This window comes from Squalius cephalus (assembly GCF_949319135.1).
Source record: "Squalius cephalus genome assembly, chromosome: 13".
In the NCBI taxonomy this organism is placed as follows: Eukaryota; Metazoa; Chordata; class Actinopteri; order Cypriniformes; family Leuciscidae; genus Squalius; species Squalius cephalus.
The window spans coordinates 15,069,585-15,091,738 of NC_137134.1; the positions used below are offsets into that span (position 1 = coordinate 15,069,585).

Below are 22,154 nucleotides of genomic sequence, written 5' to 3' on the forward strand. Positions count from 1 at the left end.
TTAAACCAGAAATAACACACATTTTTTCACAATTTCCGCCTAAACTGTATGCTTTCTTTTATCCCTGTGGCATGAAAGAACAACATGGACACAAAACTCAACAACTTCAATACTCAAGGCACTCTGATGACTCAGAAAATGTATAATATACCCATACTATTTATTTGTGAGAGCCTTAAATTAGACTTGTGCAGCCAGCACAAGTCTTCAAAATAGAATAGAGCCAATAGAATGGACAAATAGAATACCCTATTAGTCCAGGGCCAAATGGCCTATTTATTCATGTACAGTTGTAATAAAAAGTAATTGTTTCAATAGTGTAGTCAATGGTGTTGTAAACATAACACTTGTAAATGGTTTAACAAAATGTTTCTATCATGTATTTTGATATTCAGATATGATGTCAGAAAGTAGCTCATGCACGGAATGTTGATGGATTTTGACAATTTGACGAGGTTTTGTCAGTTTTGTGAAAAGATTGTTGGTTCAGTTGACTGGTTATAACAACACTACCAACTATGTCATCTTCAAACAACTTCCATTGAGTTCCAGGGGTATTAAATGTAAGTACAAAATACTTTTTCTCTTGTGCTTGTGAATTGGTGGGGAATAGTAGCAGTAGCTAATGTAAGCTTGGTGTTTTTAGCAGGCTAGCTATCTAGCAGGCTAGCTAGCTTGCAGGTTAAACAGTGTAACAGTAACTGCTACAGTGCAGTCAGGGCTCTCAAGTGTCACGTGACAGTCACTCATTTCGGTCTTTTGTCACGCCCTCTCGCCACACATTGTATTTCTAACGCGGAAAAACTATTTATAATATATTTAATATGCCGCAGTGCCCAAAATGTCTCTGGCCGCGCCAGTCTCATTATGGAACCGGCAGGAATCAATCGCTGTAAAAATCTATTATTGTCTATCCATTATAAAAGTGCATCTATCCATTATCCATTATAAAAGTGCATCTATCCACTATAAAAGTGCATCTATCCATTATAAAAGTGCATCTATCCATTATAAAAGAGCATCTATCCATTATAAAAGTGCATCTATCCATTATAAAAGAGCATCTATCCATCATAAAAGTGCATCTATCCATCATAAAAGAGCATCTATCCATTATAAAAGTGCATCTATCCATTATAAAAGTCCATCTATTCATTATAAAAGTGCATGTATCCATTATAAAAGTGCATCTATCCATTATAAAAGTGCATCTGTCCATTATAAAAGTCCATCTATCCATTATAAAAGTGCATCTATCCATTATAAAAGAGCATCTGTCCATCATAAAAGTGCATCTGTCCATCATAAAAGTGCATCTATCCATTATAAAAGTGCATCTGTCCATTATAAAAGTCCATCTATCCATTATAAAAGTCCATCTATCATTATAAAAGTGCATCTATCCATTATAAAAGTCCATCTATCCATTATAAAAGTGCATCTATCCATTATAAAAGTCCATCTATCCATTATAAAAGTGCATGTATCCATTATAAAAGTGCATCTATCCATTATAAAAGTGCATCTGTCCATTATAAAAGTCCATCTATCCATTATAAAAGTGCATCTATCCATTATAAAAGAGCATCTGTCCATCATAAAAGTGCATCTGTCCATCATAAAAGTGCATCTATCCATTATAAAAGTCCATCTGTCCATTATAAAAGTCCATCTATCCATTATAAAAGTCCATCTATCCATTATAAAAGTGCATCTATCCATTATAAAAGTCCATCTATCCATTATAAAAGTGCATCTATCCATTATAAAAGTGCATCTATCCATTATAAAAGTCCATCTATCCATTATAAAAGTCCATCTATCCATTATAAAAGTGCATGTATCCATTATAAAAGTGCATCTATCCATTATAAAAGTGCATCTGTCCATTATAAAAGTGCATCTATCCATTATAAAAGTGCATCTATCCATTATAAAAGTCCATCTATCCATTATAAAAGTGCATCTATCCATTATAAAAGTGCATCTATCCATTATAAAAGTCCATCTATCCATTATAAAAGTGCATCTATCCATTATAAAAGTGCATCTATCCATTATAAAAGTCCATCTATCCATTATAAAAGTCCATCTATCCATTATAAAAGTGCATCTATCCATTATAAAAGTCCATCTATCCATTATAAAAGTGCATCTATCCATTATAAAAGTGCATCTATCCATTATAAAAGTCCATCTATCCATTATAAAAGTCCATCTATCCATTATAAAAGTGCATGTATCCATTATAAAAGTGCATCTATCCATTATAAAAGTGCATCTGTCCATCATAAAAGTGCATCTATCCATTATAAAAGTGCATCTGTCCATTATAAAAGTCCATCTATCCATTATAAAAGTCCATCTATCATTATAAAAGTGCATCTATCCATTATAAAAGTCCATCTATCCATTATAAAAGTGCATCTATCCATTATAAAAGTCCATCTATCCATTATAAAAGTGCATGTATCCATTATAAAAGTGCATCTATCCATTATAAAAGTGCATCTGTCCATTATAAAAGTCCATCTATCCATTATAAAAGTGCATCTATCCATTATAAAAGAGCATCTGTCCATCATAAAAGTGCATCTGTCCATCATAAAAGTGCATCTATCCATTATAAAAGTCCATCTGTCCATTATAAAAGTCCATCTATCCATTATAAAAGTCCATCTATCCATTATAAAAGTGCATCTATCCATTATAAAAGTCCATCTATCCATTATAAAAGTCCATCTATCCATTATAAAAGTGCATCTATCCATTATAAAAGTCCATCTATCCATTATAAAAGTGCATCTATCCATTATAAAAGTCCATCTATCCATTATAAAAGTGCATCTATCCATTATAAAAGTGCATCTATCCATTATAAAAGTCCATCTATCCATTATAAAAGTCCATCTATCCATTATAAAAGTGCATGTATCCATTATAAAAGTGCATCTATCCATTATAAAAGTGCATCTATCCATCATAAGTGTATCTATCCATTATAAAAGAGCATCTGTCCATCATAAAAGTGCATCTCTCCATTATAAAAGAGCATCTATCCATCAAAAAAGGGCATCTATCCATCATAAAAGTGCATCTATCTATTATAAAAGAGCATCTATCCATCAAAAAAGGGCATCTATCCATCATAACAGTGCATCTATCCATTATAAAAGTGCATCTGTCCATCATAAAAGTACATCTGTCCATCATAAATGTGCATCTATCCATCATAAAAGTGCATCTATCCATCATAAAAGTGCATCTATCCATGTGCATGTCTTCATGTTCATTTTATGAAGTATACTTAAGTAATTTTCAAGTATATTTTTTAAGTATACTTTATGTTGTAAGTATACTAATAATGTGTACTTGTAGTAAACGTGTGTACTATTTCAATACTGCTTGGGACTAAATTGGCCCACTTTTAGTATTTTTAGTATTTGTAAGAGTAAACTAAGTACACAACTAGTTTTCTCATTTGTAATGCATCTGTACTACAAGTGAACTTATAAGTATACTAGTAGTTTACTATTTTAATACAAGTAGTACATTTTTTATTTTATGAAAGTACAAACTGATGTGTGCTCTCAGTAAACTACTAGTTTCGTAGTTTATACTACAAGTATACTTGTAAGTTTTCTTTAATTGAACATAACATTATACTTATAGTTTACTATTTATATATTATTTTTGCACTTGAAAAATACCTTTAACTGTTCTTTAATTTTAAAAACATTTTATTAGCTTCATGCATCCTTTTTTAATCAACACTTGAATGTCAGTAAGTTTCATAAAGAAAGGCAACATTTTAAACAAAAAAGTAGAATTAGAGTAAATTGCTATACACTACCAGTGGACTAGCCTACACAAAAATTCAGATATGCAGAATTAGAAACATATCTGTTTTATATCAATATTCTAATCAATATTTTCAAACAATGTAAGTTTCATAAGACTGTATATGAAAAACTATGTAAAAAAAGTATATTTAATTGACTACTCAATCAAAAGAGTTAACACAACTACAAGACAAGTATACTTTGAATTCTTAATTATTCTTTTAAGTATATCTGGATCAAAAGATTGAGTTCAAGTACAGGCCAAATATACCTGGGCCCGTATTCATAAAGAATCTAATGCAAAGAGTAGCTCCTAGTGACAAAATTCTAAGAAAATTCTTAGAAATGTGGGCGTTTACTCTTAAAATTAAAGAAAAAATCCCAGTAAAGAAAAAAGTAATTCAGAAAGCATCTTAACCCTTAAAAGAAGTCTTAAGGTCAAAATTGTAAGGAGTACGGACGAGGACTTTTCAGAGGCTGAAGAGATTCTTTAGCAGAGGAGAACATGGCAGAAAGACGAAGAGGGAGAAAAAATGTGTTGCAGACAATGGATGACAGTGAGTTAATAAGACGCTATAGATTAGATCGTGCAGGGATCATGTTTGTGACTGATCTTAGAGACGCGCTAACATCTCCGACACAGTGCAGAAATGCCATAGCGCCAGAAATGAAAGTAATCACTACATTACGATATTTGGCAACTGGGAAAATGCAACAATGCAGCAGTGTGTAATGTACACAGTCACATGTCATTTCATTTCAGTGAAGGCTTAGAATAGACCCTATACTTTTCACTCTTTTTTTCCTTCTTGGACAACCAGCCAATCACAGTCTTCAAAAGATTGTGTCATACATAGCAACGGGGTCAGCCCCGCCTCCTCACTAAGATGAAAGTTTTTGTCTTTTCCTTGCTCAGAGTTGCTCTCAGATTGGCCCCGAATCGCTCTTAAGCTAAGACTCTTATGTAAAAGTTTTTAAGCTAAATTAAAGGACAAGTTCGGTATTTTACACTTAAAGCCCTGTTTTCAGATCGTTTCTGATTAAATAGAACAGTTAAGATTTCGGTTTAAAATTTTAAAATGTAAAATTTTCGGTTTCTGGGGTAGCACCCCCCCCACCTCCACAATGGCTGCATAGGTGCACTATGCATCTTTTGCTGCAATTTTTGTTTAATGCGTTTTAGGAAGGATTGTTCCAGTGAACCTATGCAGCCATTGTGGAGGTGGGGGGGTGCTACCATAGAAACCGAAAATTCTCGGGACAGCAACATGTGTCCAAATTTCAATCTTAACCATTCTATTTCATCAGAAACGATCTGTAAACAGGGCTTTAAGTGTAAAATACCGAACTTGTCCTTTAAGAGTTTTCTGAGAGGATTCTTAGAATCTTTATGAATACGGGCCCTGGACTTTTCTCTCAGTATAAATCAAGTAGGCCTACACTGAAGTGTAATTTTAAGTCTATTTCTGAGAAGTACATAAAAAGTAGACTGAAAGTATACTTTCTTATTTTAAGTTTAAAAGAAGTATACTAAGTGTGAAAAACACCAAGCTTACATTAGCTACTGCTACTATTCCCAACCAATTCACAAGCACAAGAGAAAAAGTATTTTGTACTTACATTTAATACCCCTGGAACTCAATGGAAGTTGTTTGAAGATGACATAGTTGGTAGTGTTGTTATAACCAGTCAACTGAACCAACAATCTTTTCACAAAACTGACAAAACCTCGTCAAATTGTCAAAATCCATCAACATTCCGTGCATGAGCTACTTTCTGACATCATATCTGAATATCAAAATACATGATAGAAACATTTTGTTAAACCATTTACAAGTGTTATGTTTACAACACCATTGACTACACTATTGAAACAATTACTTTTTATTACAACTGTACATGAATAAATAGGCCATTTGGCCCTGGACTAATAGGGTATTCTATTTGTCCATTCTATTGGCTCTATTCTATTTTGAAGACTTGTGCTGGCTGCACAAGTCTAATTTAAGGCTCTCACAAATAAATAGTATGGGTATATTATACATTTTCTGAGTCATCAGAGTGCCTTGAGTATTGAAGTTGTTGAGTTTTGTGTCCATGTTGTTCTTTCATGCCACAGGGATAAAAGAAAGCATACAGTTTAGGCGGAAATTGTGAAAAAATGTGTGTTATTTCTGGTTTAAAGAAGTCTTGTGACCTCTGTGTTTGTCAGACAGATTCAGTACTGGGCTTAAATGAAAGCCTAAAAGGTCCCCTTTCCAACGATACCAAGCACCATATTATAGAATATTGATAATATCCCTAGCATGAGCCTAAACCAGATATACACCAGATTTCAAAAACGGAATTTATTTTAGGGGGTTAGTAACTTCATGAGCTCAAAAAAGTGATTTCGCTACCACCGCTGCACTGCTATCGTGATTTTTCTAATACTAGGGGTGTATACCTTGCCAAAAAACAATGATAGCATTTGCCCCCCCGTTGATACCGATGGACCCCCCTGGCTCATGGACTAATGCTTTAATGACAACTGTCGGTATTCACACGAGCTTCGTGTTGATTAGCACACTTCGTCGTGATTATTTTATGGTGTAAATCAAATCAAAATCAAGTCATCTGTTAAAATGGGCGCCGAAATGAAAACGCCGTTGCTAAAGCCTTGCGTCAGACTCACGGAGGATGCGTGTCATATAAATTATAAATTATGCTGTAATAAGTTACCAGGTTTGTTGCACGTTTAATATGCCGGTGTAAAAATCCATAGTTGGCTTACATTTCAGTACGAAATGTGTTTTTTTAGCTGTAGCCTACTCTGTGTGTGAAATTTGCTTATTGTTTGTTTGTAATGCCGTTTTTAACTTTATTTAAAAGAAAGTGTTCCTGCACTCTGAATACTAAATTATAGTTTAAATGTAAAAAAACGAAAAATAAAAATGGTATAGTTAAAAATAACTATTGTCACATGTTGTATTGTTTTAGGGGAGACAGACAAGTGGGCACTGGAAGGCCAAGTTGTGTGTGTGAGGAGGGCTTTCAGCCCAGCTTCCTGTCTGGCCTTCCCATACTGTTCACAGCATATTACATATTCAATCAGGAGGAGGCAGTACCTTGGAGTTCATTCAAAGGTAAGGATTGAATTCTTAACAACCTCAGTACCTGCATTTTACACATTTATTCAATATCAGAACTTGCCTTTTCTGTTGAGGCCTTTAAAGGAATAGTTCGGCCAAAAATTATATTAAACCCATGATTTACTCACCCTCAAGCCGTTCGAGATGCATATGTCAATCATTTTTCAGACAAACACATTTTCAGTTATTTTAGAAAATGTCTTAGATCTTTCAGTGGTTATAATGTGAAGCTATGGGGTCCACTCCTTCAAGCCAGTTATTTTCATTTATAAAGTTTTAAATATGTATATTTTTACGACAAAACCGCACGGATTACTCTCAGAAGGCCTTCGTTTATCCCTCTGGACCCGGATGGATTACTTTTGTGAAGGATGCATGCACATTTTTGGGACTTGAAGGAGGTGGACCCCATAACTTGACATTATAACCACTGAAAGATCTAAGACATTTTCTAAAATAACTGAAAATGTGTTAGTCTGAAAAATTATTGACATATGCATCTCGAACGGCTTGAGGGTGAGTAAATCATGGGTTTAATATCAATTTTGGCCGAACTATCCCTTTAACACAATGTTTCTCAACTCGAGAAGAGAGAATTTTTAGGGCGAATGATTTAGATGTCTCCATCTTTAACACTAGCAAGCTAATGAGTTAAATCAGGTGTTTTAATTAGTGGACATATAAAACTTCCTTCCTGGGAGGTCCTCATGACTGGAGTTGAGAAACACTGCTCTAATATATGGTCCAATTTTAAAAACATGATTACAAGCCTCAAAAACTTAAAACCAATCTTAATTACATATTGTCTGTTTCCTGACCCTTTAGGCGCTTTGTATGTATTAATCCGGAAAGAGGAACAAAGAAATCAAGAGAAAAATTGCCATCTAAAACAACAGGGCAAATGGTACAGAAGAAACAGGTTGCAGTGAACCCACATGTTGCCACTCTGCCCAGCAAAGTGATGGATTAACAGTGGAATTTCTGAAATGTAAGTAGTACACACACACACAGATCTATTTTCCCTTTAATTGTAACCTTTTAATATTCTCTATCTGTCTCTAAAGCCCTTTTCACACAGCGCGATGTTCCCGGGAAATTGCCAGAATGCCTTCTGTGTGAACGCAAACATGACCTGGGACTGATGCCGGGATCGATGCCGGGTTGGGGACCTAGTAACATTGCCGTGTTCAGTCCCGGAACGTGCGCTATGTTTTCAGTTTCAGTTTCAGTTCAGTTTCAGTTTCACTTTATTGTCATTCAAACATGTTAAACATGAAGGAACGAAATTTGTTTCTCAGGTCCAGCAGCGTAATACAATAAATAACAATTTACAATTCTAAAATAGACCCTATATAAAGCATATAAAACGTAGACCTATAAAAACATTAAAATAGTCTTAACCATAATAAACAATCAAAGCCATAATTTAACCATATGGCATCATTAAAGTGCATTATGCAGTAGCAGCAGCGAGTGAGCAGAGGGCAGGAGGAGCTCTAAACCAAAGAGTTCATAAGCCTCACAGCCTCTGGAAAGAAGCTGCACGTTAGCCTGGTAGTTCTTGCTTTAAGGCTGCGCAGCCTTCTGCCAGAGGGGAGGGTGGTAAACAGTTTTTGCGCCGGGTGAGTGGAGTCCTTCATAATATCTGATGCCCTGCTTCTGCACCTGCTGACATAGATGTCATCTAGGGAAGAAAGGCTGTCATTTGTTGTTATTTTCTTAGCAGACTTAACTACTCGCTGCAGCGCCTTCCTGTCAGCTGCAGAGCAGTTTCCATACCAGACGGTAATGGAGGATGTCAATGTGCTCTCCACCACACACCGGTAAAAACAGGTCAGGATAGCAGGGTTGAGGCCGGCCTGCTTCAACCTCCTCAAAAAGTACAAGCGTTGGTGTGCCTTCTTAATAATGCTGGCTGTATTTGTGGCCCATGTGAGGTCGTTGGAGATGTACAAGCCCAGATATTTAACATTGGTCACCATCTCCACAATTTCTCCATCAATGGAGATGGGTGGAGGTAGAATGTGATCTCTCCTCCTAAAATCCACAACCATCTCCTTAGTCTTTCCCACATTGATGCAGAGATTGTTTTCCCTGCACCAGACCACGAGTTCCTCCACCTCCTGCCTATACGCCAACTCGTCATTATTAGATATCAGTCCAATCACAGCCGTGTCATCTGCAAACTTCACTATGTGATTGCTCAGATGTGTTGCAGAGCAATCATATGTGAGGAGCGTATACAGCAAAGGGCTCAAGACACATCCTTGTGGGGAGCCAGTGTTGAGTATAAGGGTGGAAGATGAGGTGCCGTGGATCCTAACCGACTGTGGCCTGTTTGTTAAGAAGTCCAGGACCCAATTACAAAGAGATGGTCTTAGTCCCAGCAACATCAGTTTGTTTATTAATGTCTGCGGAATGATGGTATTAAAGGCAGATGAAAAGTCCAGGAAAAGCAGCCTGACATAGGAATCCCTGCTCTCTAGGTGGGTGAGAGCAGAGTGGATGACAGTTGACACTGCGTCAGACACAGACCGATTACTTCTGTAAGCATACTGGTGGGGGTCCACCTCGATGTTAACAGTGTCCTTTATGTGAGCCAGAACCAGTCGCTCAAAGCATTTCATGATCAGTGGAGTGAGGGCCACGGGACGATAGTCATTCATACTTTCCACTACTGATTTTTTAGGCACTGGTACTATAATGAATGTCTTAAGACAAACAGGTACAGTAGCTAGGGAAAGTGATAGATTAAAAATGTCTGTTAGCACCCCTGTAAGCTCCTGAGCACATTCTTTAAGAACCCGGCCAGGGATGCTATCTGGTCCTGCTGCCTTACGTGGGTTAATCCGCCGCAGCGTTGTCCTCACTTCCTCAGCAGACACACTAAAAGATAGCTCACCTGGAGGTGGTGTAAACCCGGTGCTTTTGGAGGAGTTGGATAAATCAAAACGAGCATAGAAGGCATTTAGAGTATCAGGAAGGGATGGGTCCAGAGGACATTCTACATCCTTTCCTTTATATCCTGTGATGCACTTAATGCCCCTCCACATGCTCCGGGGGTCATTAGTGTGAAAATGACCCTGTATCCGTAGGGCATAAGTAGCCTTGGCGTTTTCAATGCCAACCACTAGTTCCCTCCTTGCTGCTCTTAGTGCCACTGCGTCCCCAGACCTAAAGGCTGCGTCTCGTGCTTTTAAAAGAGACCGCACTACTCCATTTAACCAGGGTTTCTGATTTGGACACATAATTATTTTCTTGGTAGTAGTGACGTCATTGGTACATTTGCTAATGTATCCACAAACAGATGATACATATTCCTCCAGGTCCACCCCATTTTCATCTGTTGCTGCTTCCCTAAATACCTGCCAAGAAGTACACTCAAAACAGTCCTGTAACATGGAGACGGCTCCATTTGGCCACACAGTGATGGTCCTCTCTGTGGGCTTGTTGTTTTTGAGTACAGGATGATGAGTAGGAACCAGCATGATGGAGATGTGGTCAGAGAAACCTAGGTTGGGGCGGGGCACTGCTCTGTATGCCTCCCGTCTGTTAGTGTACACCTGGTCAAGTGTATTATTTCCCCTAGTTGCTAAGGAGACATGCTGGTGGAAGCGTGGCAGAATGTCCGTTAGTTTAGCCTGGTTAAAGTCCCCTGCTACAATGAAAAAAGCCTCTGGATGCTTATTCTGGAGCTCACAGATGTGATCATGAAGCTCCCTGAGTGCTATGCTAACGTTAGCACTCGGGGGAATGTAAACGGCTACAATATATACAACTGTAAACTCCCGGGGCAGATGAAACGGCCGGCATTTTAATGATAGATATTCCACAGATTCCGAACAGTGGCTGCTCACCTGACTACAATTTGTACACCAGTTTTTATTGATGTAAACACACAGCCCCCCTCCTCGAGATTTACCTGACAGATTGTTACGGTCAGCACGGAAGAGAAGTAGCCCGTCGATCTGGTAAGCTGAATCCGGCATGCTGTTGTTGAGCCATGTTTCCGTCAGGAGCATTGCACAACAGTTCCGCATTTCCGTGAAACTGATCAGTCGGAGTCGCATTAGGTCCATCTTTTTGTCTAACGAGCGGACGTTGGCCAGAAATAGTGTTGGAAGAGCGGGTCTGTTGCTAGCCTTTAGCCTAGCTAGCAAGCCGGCCCGCTTACCTCTCTTCTGCCTCCGTGCACATCGCTTCCGCTTCCCCCTCAGCGGGTGTGACCTGTTCCTCCAAACCACTGTCCTCAAGAGCCGCATTCTGCCCAACATTGTTTTTAACTCTGGTTTAACCACCATGCTGGGAACATTAAGTTGAAGAAGTTCAGTCGAACTGTACCTCGCTATACCTAGTTTAGCAAGTAATGTCACGCCATTTGCCGGTAGCTGAGAAGCCGCTGCACTGCTGCGCGCCGCCATCTTTGTTCATGTGAACAAAAGCCGTAATAATGCCATGTTGTAGTGATGACGCTGAAGCCGGGATTGTTCGCCAGCTGTGAAACGGTACGTAATGCGCAAGTTTATGATTGAATCAGAGAAAAAAATGCACAAGCGTGGTTTCTTGAGAGAGAGAGAGAGAGAGAGAGAGATCGCAGCTCATAAGCAAACTTAAGACGCTGCTGAGACATTACAAGTCACATCGATGTCACGTGTCTTTACGTGTTGTGTGTGAATGCACTCTCTGATTCCGGAAAATCACTGGCAGTGTGAATGAACCAAATCAAATGAACCTGGATCAAATCCCGGGTCACTTTTCCGGAATCTCTGTGTGAAAGGGGCTTAACTGTATCTGTCATCCCTGTATCTGTCTTTGACTGTATCATTATATTTTGTAATATATCTAATATATATTGTCCTCTTTTTTCTTTTCAATGTTTCTAGCCACTCTTTGCATCCTGTGATGGAACAGCATTCTGGAGCTGAATTGTTCTCCATTTTTGATCAGAAGTTTGTTGGACTGACTTGGGGCCTTGTTGTTTGGACATGTTTGTCTGGTAATGAAGTGGTGAAAATTCACCCGTCTCTTTTTGTTTTATTATTATGATCATGTTGGTCAACTTGTGGTTTTAAATGTATGTTGTTTGCGTATTTCTTCTTTGTGTGAAGGGCCATGACGGCTAATTTGTTTCAAGTAATTTAAAAATATTTAATTTCATGTCCATTTAAAAAAAAATACAATTTTGTAAATAAAAATGAAATCAAAATAATACAAAATACACTGTTTATGACTTTTTTTCATGCAGATTTTAAAGTTATAAATTTTTACCTGTTTTTCAAGATAAGTATGTTGAATAATTTTTTTGTTTTGTGAAGTAATAGGGGAATTAAGTTGTGCATTATACAACACTTTATGTATTTAAAAACAATTGTTTAAAGCTTATGTAGTTGATAAATAATTTACATTTAAAATTCAGCTGCCAGTCATTAATACTCAAAAATCAGGAAAATATATTGTATACTCCATTTTACATACACTGTTAAAAATTACCTGTAAATTTTACAGTAAAATACTGGCAGCAGGGTTGCCAGCCAATTACTGTATATTTTACAGTAGCGTTTCTGTAATTTAATTTACAGAATTTTACTGTAATCAGAGAATACAGTAAAATTCTGTAAATTAAATTACAGAAACGCTACTGTAAAAAATACAGTAATTGGCTGGCAACCCTGCTGCCAGTATTTTACTGTAAAATTTACAGGTAATTTTTAACAGTGTACTGTTACACATAAGTAACAAGCCGAGATGGATAAGGTTTATAGATACACATGAAGTACACTTAAAGGGGGGGGTGAATTGCTGTTTCATGCATACTGAGTTTTTTACACTGTTAAAGAGTTGGATTCCCATGCTAAACATGGACAAAGTTTCAAAAGTTAAGTTGTACGTTTGAAGGAGTATTTTTGTTCCAAAAATACTCCTTCCGGTTTGTCACAAGTTTCGGAAAGTTTTTTTCGAGTATGGCTCTGTCTTACGTAAGATAGAGCGGAATTTCCTTATATGGGTCCTAAGGGCACTTCTCCGCGGCCGCGCGCGCACTCGCAGACCAGAGAGAGAAGAGAGCGAAAGCAGTACGTTACCTCAAAGCGCTATGCTCGGCTTTTAGGGAAGTCAATGTCACCAAAGAAGTGGGTTTTTGGTTGGCAGGGCAAGACAACCCTGCACAGATTCCCAAAGAACCCAGCGTTAAGGGAATAGTGGATGGAGTTTGTTTTTTCGAAACGGAGGTTGTGCACGACTCTTTGTTCCCTGCATTTCGACGATGATTGTTTTATAAACAAAGCCCAGATCGACTTATTTGCAGATCGTCTAATGCTTAAGGATCGAGCAGTCACGGTGAGTAAACTACTTCAAATGTCTCTCTGTGTTGTTGTTAGATCAGTTAGCACAGCTATAGCACACCGCCCACACGGCCCGCCCCCAGCCGCTCGGTTTTTTCCGGAAAGACTCGGTACAGCCAATCTTTCACCTCTAAATATAATAAAACTAAAGACGTTTTGGAGATATGAAGGATGCAATACTACTCTATAGGTACTCAAGATTAACAGGAGATTGAGTGAAAATGAGCATTTCACCCCCCCTTTAAGTACAATCTTGATACACTTTATTTTACGTAGCTTATCCCTGTGTAATATTATGTAATTGCAATGTAATTAGGAAGCTACTGCATGTATTTAAGCTGTGAACTAGTGAGTTTAAATCAAACTAAGGCAGAGATGGATAAGGTATGTATACACAAAGTACACTTAAGTACAATCTTGATACACTTTATTTTACGAAGCTTATACCTGTGTAACATTTCTGTAATTTAATGTAATTAAGAAGCTACTGCATGTATTTAAGCTGTAAACTAGTGGATTAATTAAGATGGATAAGGAATGGTTAAAACTGTGTGTTACGATTATGTTTGTGTGCTCATGATCTGTGTCTTGTTGTTAGATTCTGATTGGCTTCGGATCCTGACAGTCTACTGGGATTCGTTCGTCTCCATGACGCTCTGCCGGAAGCTGGCTATAAAAGGCAACGTCAGCTGTCTTTAAGGAAGGGCATTGGCTGGGCTTTTGCTGTATGTGCGCACGCGCCCTCGTAGAGATTTATTATGTAGCCCTGTGTCCCTCATTCATTGTTAATTTGTTTCTTTATTTAGTTCTTTAATTCTTGTGTCTAGTTCTGATTGGTTATGACTGTGTGTTCTCGTGTTCATTGAAGAGCAAGCTAGAATGTCACGTGACATACATCGTGCTACACGTAGCGTATTTTTTATGTATTAGTTCATTAGTTTAGGGAGTGTTGCCTTGAGTTGTAGTTTTTGTTTGTTAGTTAGTGGAGGTAAGTTAAGGGGTGCGTTAGCACACCGAAGATGTTTCTTTTTGGATTTTCTTTTTATTTAGCTAGGTTAGATTTCATGGTTATAGTTAGAGGTGTTTTGTTTTGTTTTGTTCTTTGATTTGGGCAACACTCGTGCTTTTCATTTTATTTGGTGAACTTCATTGTATTTTTCTTTATCTTCGTTGACTATTTATAGTCGGAACCATTTAAAGTTTATTTTCTCATTATGTTTATGGGCTGGTAATATGAATAAATCCATGTACATATTCTGAATTCCTCTGCTTTATTATTATTTCCCACTTTTTGCGTTGTACTTCTTAAAGATATTCAGTTGCAAAATAAATGTCACTCCCTTAATGTCCTTAGACAATATTAAATCATCTTGTGGTTGTAACACTGAGGCACAGTCTTTGGCTGAAGAGGTTGGGTCATACCGCTTCTCCATTTGTAGCGTTGTGTGGTATGACATGCTGGCCAAAATTCATCATGTCAGCAAAGCATTACAGTCCATGTCTATGCAACTGGATGTGGCTCTTGGGTGATGTTGAGGACAAGTTTGGAGTGTTGGTGAACTTTCCTAATTTGCCAGAGGAAGAACTTGCAAAGGAGTGCGAAACCCTCAGCAACACTCTGAGCCACGGTGACCATAAAGATGTTGATGGAAGGGAACTGGCACTTGAGTTGAAAAATTTCCCAGTGTTGCCAAAAGCTGGCATGACGACAATGGAAATTCTGAATTACTTGAAGGAGAAGAAACTTGAAGAAGTTTTTCCTAATATGTGGGTGGCCCTAAGAATTGCTGTCACACTACCTGTGACAGTAGCTTCTGCTGAAAGAAGCTTCTCTAAATTAAAATTACTTAAGACCTACCTGAATTCAACGATGAGTCAGGAACGCCTCAATGGGCTTGCACTGATGAGCATCAACCAAGAGGTCTCAAGTAAAATATCATTTGATGATACCATCAACGAATTTGTCATTAGGAAGTCCAAACGAGTCAAATTGTAATGCTGCGTCAATTTTGACATTTTTTTCAATTTTTGAAAGCCGAAAGGGACTTTTGTTTGTAGAGGGTATAGTTTTGCACAGTTAATGGAGTTTATTACTTAATTTGGTAAATATCCTCGAACATTATTTGTAGCATTTGTGTATGAACAATTTATTAGTTGGGGGAGGGGGGAGGGGGAGGGGGAGGGGGAGGGGGGGGCACATCTAGCATTCCAGGCACCAGTGAAACACAGACCACTGAGACCAGGGATACTCAGCCTGAAACTCAATCTCGCCTAGGGCAACCAAAGGGCTAGAGCCGGCGCTGCCCGCTGCTCTGCACATTTTGTATGTCTCCCTTATTTAACACACCTGAACCAGATCATCAGCTCATTAGGAGAGACTCCATGAACTAAACTGAGTGTGTCAGATAAGAGAGACATACAAAATGTGCAGAGCAAGGGGTCCCGAGGACTGGAATCGAGAACCACTGGTCTAAACGGCCCATAAAATTGGTACATCGGCAGCCCATTCATTTTGTTTTGTTTTACTTAATTCGCTGGGGTCTTTTGCATTCATCAAAAAAAGTCATCGTAGGTTTTTTTCTTTCTCACAGACCGGACCATGAAACACATAGATCAGCGGCCCATTGGTTCTTTTATTGATTGACACTGGGCTGGCCCAATCACATCTTTAAACACCTCCTCCTTTGGGCTCTACGCGCACGTGCCGTGTCAGTGTGTATCTGTCAAAATAGTCAGAGAGATGGAGAATAAAACGCAAGGAATGTGCAGAGATATAGCATGAAAAAAAGAAACAGGCCCTTCAAGCAGACGCTAAAATGTGTCAAAATAACAGATATGTTTCCTGCAGCAGCAGGACCTTCATCAGCTCCTGTGGCAGATGATGATAGTGAGGAGGATACGGAGAGATGAGTGAGTGTAGAGTTCACGGTAACAGGCGCGCTTTTAGAAAGCAGAGGCCCCTGGAGGCCCCCCTCCCCCTCGTAGCCTCGTGACCCAAACTAACACAGCATCTTACATTAAAAGGAAGCTGTGGGTTTATCTTTAGTTTAAAACAAAACCACTTTCTCCATCTCCATTTCTTGTGATGTTAACTGTGACAGCAAAGGAGATCTATAAATATCTATAAAACAAAAGACAAAATGGAAACTATCACAAAACAAAATCAGAAAAAAGTTCGTGTTTTAACGTGTGTGTGTGTTTAGGTAGTGTGTGTATGCATGTATCCACACATGCACAGGTCCAAGGGCTCGATGTATGCAAGCACACATGATCATATACATGAACATAATGAACATGCTCCTGAAAACTAAATTTTTCTCTTATTTTCAATCTCTCCCATTCACTTTCAATGGCCAGCAATTTTTGACCGAAATGAGATGCCTACTCTCAGATAAATGAGGCCTACTATTAATCAAATGCAAATAGAAATATAAAACCAGGTAAAATGTATCCAGAACGTATTTACGGTGAAGAGGGAGACAGTACGGTTACTGTTAAGTGTTCTCGACCCAGATGGTGTTGCCTATAGATGAGCACGAAAACACGTCAAAAACACTGCCACATAAAGTTTGGACCAGATTGTGAGACCTACTCCGGCGGAGTCTGTGCTCGTCTATAGGCAACTCCATGGTAATGCATGTTGGTAGATTGGCACCTGTGTAGAATTTCCTTTTGTTGAAAGCCCAGATAAAAGTAAAAAGCTACTATTTTGTGTAGATCATGTCCGAGGCAGTTCGACTTCACAAGCGCATTTCTTTACACACACTGTGAGTAATGAATTGGAAACGCACTCTGCGCCAGTCTGAGCGCTCTGCCCCCGAACCCCTCCAGAAGGCCCCAGGTCCACCCACCACAGTTTTACTAAATATCCTGTGGGAAACACTGGTATTGCTATGCCACTGCAGCTTATAGCTTATTTTAGGATTCATCATTGTAGAGGTATAGTTCAATTGTATTATTACATTTAATTTTGGAGTTATTTCATCTGTTAACTCTCACTCATTCTTACTCACTCGTTACATGGCATTAGTGGTTTTAAGGAATAGGAGTTGGTGCATGTACATTCAGGGGCATCCAAAGATGGGTGGTGTTTATGATCATAGTGGGCCAGTCTGGGCCAAAATGCCAGGGCCGATTGTTTGTCCCAGTCCAGCCCTGATGGCTTTGTGCATTTGTCTGTGGATTGACTGTTTTGAAACTTATATGGTAGTTACATAGCCCCTAGACCTCTGCTATCATGAAAAAAGCCAGGAAATTTCATTTTGGACAATATGGGACCTTTAAAGGCACACTGTGTAGAAATTGTGTTTTTGTCAAACAGCGACCCCTAGAGTCGCTGTGGAATACTTGCACTGTCGTAAATAGGAAGTGGTGGGGGAAGTGACGTATGCCGTAAAGCAGTCGAATTTTGTAGTTCTTTTTGTGCTCGGGTTACTACCCGAACCCCAAAGTTACATAGTGCCAGTAAAAGCGATACAGACCCCGTCAGGCTATGGCAGACGTGTCATTCAACCTATTGTAAGTCGATGTACCATCACAAGGGTCTTGGAAATATATTATGAAGGTTGAAAAGCTACATAGTGTTCCTTTAAGTTCAAAAGAGAAGAACTCTTACAGATGAACGAACTGCAGGAATGATGCAAATCCGATGGAAAATGAGAAAAGTAGATCCAAGTTCGGTTTGTTTACGGGTGGCTCGCCATCTATTTCCTTCACTCGTCACGCGACTTATCACAATTAATTCTCTAAATCACTCTTTCTCCTCTCTGTATTCTATCTCCGGTTTTCCGATCTGCGTTGCTCACAGGGGGGCGGAGTCAGTGCCGCTCACTGGGGGGGAGTCAGTGCCACTCACTGGGGCGGAGTCAGTGCTGCTGCCTGGTTTTTCTGATTGGATGCCAAACATCTGCAGTGCTATTTCCAGTTCTTATTAGTTGCAATAATTTACATAGGCTATTACTTATATGAATAATAAAATATATGATTTACATATTATAATAAACTATCACATTGTCACAAGGTTTTGTTTTATTTGCTGTTCACTCACATACATATTTAGTTAAATATGTCATTATTGATTTAAATTTTGAACTTTTTGGACAAATTATCTTTGGCATAGACTGCAAATGTACTAATTTAAGTCTGGGTTACACCATATTTTTGGATATATCATATACACACAGTTATTAAAAACCTAAAGCTCTTCTTTCATGAGCTCCTATTTTACAGTTTTTCGAGATTGCTTAAACACATTTGCCCACTCTGACATCACATTTTCAAAACAGTTAACACACAGGATAAAACTGAAGCTCAATGGCCAAAATGACTCATTTTGTTAGCAAAATGCTCTAACACTCACAAAACATTAAAAACATGCAACATAAGCAAATATTTCCATCAAACACCACAACTTGTGGTCAAATTAATTTATTCTTTCAATCAATCATTACAAAATGGACAACAAAATACAAAATACAGCCATCAATATGAAATATGATACTTTACAAACTCAAATGGATACTGGAAAAAAAAAAAGCTACCAAAGGAAACTTATGGGTGGAAATACCTTTTAATAAAAGATATATATATATTATCTTTCACATTCAGTCCATTCGTTCTTGACGATTATGCCACAGGTTCTCATCAACATCGCATTGAATGTTTTCCCTTGCAATGCACCGAGGGAAATACCTCCTTGCATGGCGTATCCATCCCTGGCAGTCCTCTGCACCTATTGCCAGGCAACCAGCATTCATTGCCTCCAGGAGGGGCATCTGCTCATATGGCCGGTGATCATACAACGGTGATTGAGAACTCCTCGATTGGGTTCAGAAAAGGCGAGTATGCAGGGAGGAATTGCTGTCATGATTCTGCCATCTTGTTCTTGATTTTCTCTCGTCTTGAGGCAGAATCATGACAGACCCATGTTTTTATGTGCAGCACATGGCCATTTGTTTGGGCCATGTGCTTGCGTTGTCTCGTTTCTAACCCCGCCCCCTTGTTATCCTCGTTTTGTAATTATTACCATATTAGTCTCACCTGTTGTGTTCATTTTTAGCCTCCCTTTATAACCCCCTTGTGTTTCTCTGTCCTTTGTCGGTTCATTGTCAAACACTGTCTAGCTTTATGATATACCTCTGTGAGTACTTTGTCTGGAATCCTGTTTAACGTATAGTGAGAACTGTTTTGCTGTTAGTTACTGTCTAGTCATCGTCAAGGTCAAGTCGAGTCAAGGCTAATTGCCTCTTGTCTTGTTTTGCCCCCTCGTGGGTTTTGTTTTCTCTGTTTTGTCTACAATAAATTGTGTGTGAGCATTCAGTCTGCTTCTGGGTTCATCTACCTTCATCCCCATGACAATTGCATCATAATACGAGGCTGTGCTGCAAACCATTCATTCACAAGGCGAGAGTGGTGGAAAGCCACATTGTCCTAAATTATGACATACAGAGTCATGCCAGGCCTCAACAGCTCTCTCTCTTCTGGTGGAATCAGTATTTCTTTCAATGCATCAAGAAATGTGATGAGGCGTTCTGTATTGTATGGGCCAATAGTTGGTATGAGGCAAAGGACCCCATCATTGGAGATGGCAGCACACATGGTGATATTGGCACCCCTCTGACCTGGCACTGTGACAGTGGCCCTCTGCCCAATGATGTTCCTCCTGCGTCTCCTCACTTTACAGAGGTTGAAGCCGGCTTCACCCACAAAAATGAATTTGTGATGTGCCCCTTCAGCTTCAAGCTCCATTATTCTCTAAGAAAAAGAGCAAATTCATAAAGCAAATTATTCCAGTCGCATGTAACTATGGTAAACAAGGTATTACAATAAAAAAATCTGTACCTGCACATACTGGAATCGTGCCTCCTTTACGATGTCAGAGTTTCTTTGAAATGGACCTCTGTACAGCTGCTTTATTCTGACATGGTTTTGTTTAAGGACTCGATCTACAGTTGCCAAACTCACACTGTTTAGATTTCTAAATGCTCCCTGATCTGCAATTACTGCTGCCTGGATTTCACACAGTCTGATTGCATTGTTTGCCACTACCATATCTACAATGGCAGACTCCTGTTCAATACTAAATATCTTTCCTCTGCCACCAATGTGTGGATTCTATAAAGTAAAAGCAAAAAGCATGTCAAAATTGACTACTGTGAAGGGGGTGGATTGGAATCCACTGCTGCTTCAATGTATATGTAATGAGTGATTATCATCAAGGTATTAATCAATATTTTTCCTTCTATATATCACATGAGTTGAATGACTTCTCTGGAGATTTTATTTTGTTATTGAAGTTACCAGTGTGATTACTGAAATTTCTGTTATTTTCATGTATTCTTTTTAATATCAGTATTTGATATTTGAATGTAGTAACAGTGCTTGCCTATTTATCCAGGCTTCCAGAAATTAAATAGGGACTTGTTTTGTGTTTGAGAAAGGTCTTCAACATGTTAAAATACATAGGGGTCATTGAAGTCTATAGTTTAAGGCACCATTTGTCAGTTAAAGCCTATATTTTCCATTCAGACTAAAGAGTCCTATCCTGAGAGAAAGAACTTGTTATCTTGATGTTTTGAGACGAGACTCCTGTTTATAGTTAGAGCCTAGCCAAATCCAACCTTGGAAAAGATGTGTGTCAGTGTGTGTGTTAGTCTTCTTGGTTACAGGTTAAGGAACCACTGGCATTGTTGGAGATTGACTGAGTTGTTGTTGGGGACATTCTGGCGCCCAGCAACCCAAATCTGCGACCTGGAAGGTCACGACGTGCCTAACTTCAGGGTCCGAGTGTCAGCGGCATAATCTATGGAGATATGCTTCTGTCTATCTGTATATGTGTGGAAAATTACTATGTTTATCAATTTCTTAGCCAATTTAGAATCATTCAACCTGTAAGCAATGACGTAGCTTAGACCTTGGAAATGGTATAACTTCTGTGATCTTTGTAACTGTAAGGGGGGCGGCCAACGAACTCCTGTGTGAGTCTTGAAGCTGACTTCTGCTGAAGAAACTGCAAACTATCTTCAGTAAAACTTTTCTTCAATTTTTTATAATTCTGACTCTGGGTCTTCTTTCAAACATCTGGTCCTTGGGTCCTAAACGGTAAACCTCTTACAACTGTATGACAGTCACATAAATGGGATTGATAAAACATTGCATTACTGTAGACACAGTTTCTTCTGCTAACAGGGCAATACAGTAAAGCTGAAATACATAGTGGTATACATTACTAGCCTGGCTAACGTCAGACCTCTTCTCATTGAGACGTGGTCTGGGAACCACATGTTCATTTTCTCGTATTTGAGGCGTGGTTTACGAATGCCCAGAGCCGTTTATTGGGCGCTACGAATGTCTATCAAATGCGCCTGCACGTAGCTCATAGCCAATCGTTTCAATTATACCAGATGACGTATGTAGAGCGACAGAAATTCGACGAGGAAGAAGACGAAATAAACTTGCGTTCTAAACTACTTAGAACACTATCTAAGGCTGCATCGAAAGGTAACTTCACGTCTGATGCCATGTTGAATCCACAGATACAAACAAACTGCTCCGGTGTGTCGCATAGACATTGTCATCGTCTTGCTGCTCCCTCCCCGTTCTGTGATTGTTCCCTTTTTGAGTGGAAAATCTGGTCCATGGTGTCCAGGCTGCCTAGCAGCGTGAATAAAATCGCGCTGCGCGCAAGGCCGCATGGGGAAACCCAGGCTAATACATTACAGTAACACTGTGAATTACCTGTTCTCATTCCGAAAAAGCCTGACAATAGATGCCACAGTGCTCCGACTCAGAATGGGCTGGACCCTTTGTCCAGCCTCTCTAAAGGACAAGCCATGATTGAT

The 22,154-nt window shown here is 38.9% G+C and overlaps 1 long non-coding RNA gene across 1 annotated transcript; it reads left to right on the plus strand.

Moving 5' to 3' along the window:
- The first annotated feature begins 6,855 nt into the window (after nucleotides 1-6,855).
- Nucleotides 6,856-8,100, plus strand: LOC307169406. Its single transcript, XR_013823117.1, has 3 exons — nucleotides 6,856-6,967; nucleotides 7,799-7,961; nucleotides 8,038-8,100. It is a non-coding gene; the product is annotated as an uncharacterized lncRNA (long non-coding RNA).
- Nucleotides 8,101-22,154: the final 14,054 nt, after the last annotated feature.